The sequence below is a fragment of the Biomphalaria glabrata genome, chromosome 16, assembly GCF_947242115.1.
Source record: "Biomphalaria glabrata chromosome 16, xgBioGlab47.1, whole genome shotgun sequence".
Lineage (NCBI taxonomy): Eukaryota > Metazoa > Mollusca > Gastropoda > Planorbidae > Biomphalaria > Biomphalaria glabrata.
In genome coordinates, this window is record NC_074726.1 from 16,829,182 (window position 1) to 16,830,002 (window position 821).

The window sequence follows — 821 nt, forward strand, 5'->3', positions numbered from 1 at the left end:
AGCATGTCTTTCCACCCAGAAAAATGTCAGTTGTTAAGAGTAACAAAAAAACTAAAACAAATTAATTCCACTTATCTTATTCATGGCAAACCAGTAACACAGACTAAAAACGCAAAATACCTAGGTGTTATAATAAATGAAAAACTGTCATGGAATCCACATATTGATGAAACTACAAAAAAATCAAACAAAGCATTAGGATTTATTAAAAGAAATTTCTATAAATCAAATAAGAACATAAAACTAAAATGTTATTTAACCTTGGTTAGGCCAATAATAGAATATGCATCCTCTGTTTGGGACCCCTCAACTCAAGAAAACATTAAGAAACTAGAACAGACACAAAATAGAGCAGTGCGATTCATAACAAACGAATATTCACATTTGACTAGAGTAACACCTTTAGTAAAATCACTAAATTTAGAAAGCCTTCAGGACAGAAGGCTCAAAAGTAAAGTAGCAATCATACATAAAACACTGAACCATAATCTTCAAATACAAAAACAAAATTTAATAAAATACTCTGAAAGACACAAAGATAAAGGCACATTCCTCGTCCCATATGCTAGGACAAATTTGTACAAATACTCCTTCTTCCCTAGTGCTATTAGAGCATGGAATGGGTTGCCTGAGCTAGCCAGGAAAACCAGTGACTTGGCAGAATTTAAGTCATTGGTTAATATGCATGACTAAATGCATGACGCGTAGGACGTAATCATCTTTTTTGAAGTAACGTCTGTATTATATAAGCTAAGAATAGATAAGATTACGTCATTGTTTGTTGTTTATGTTTTATGCGAAAGCAAAGAATCGAACGGAAA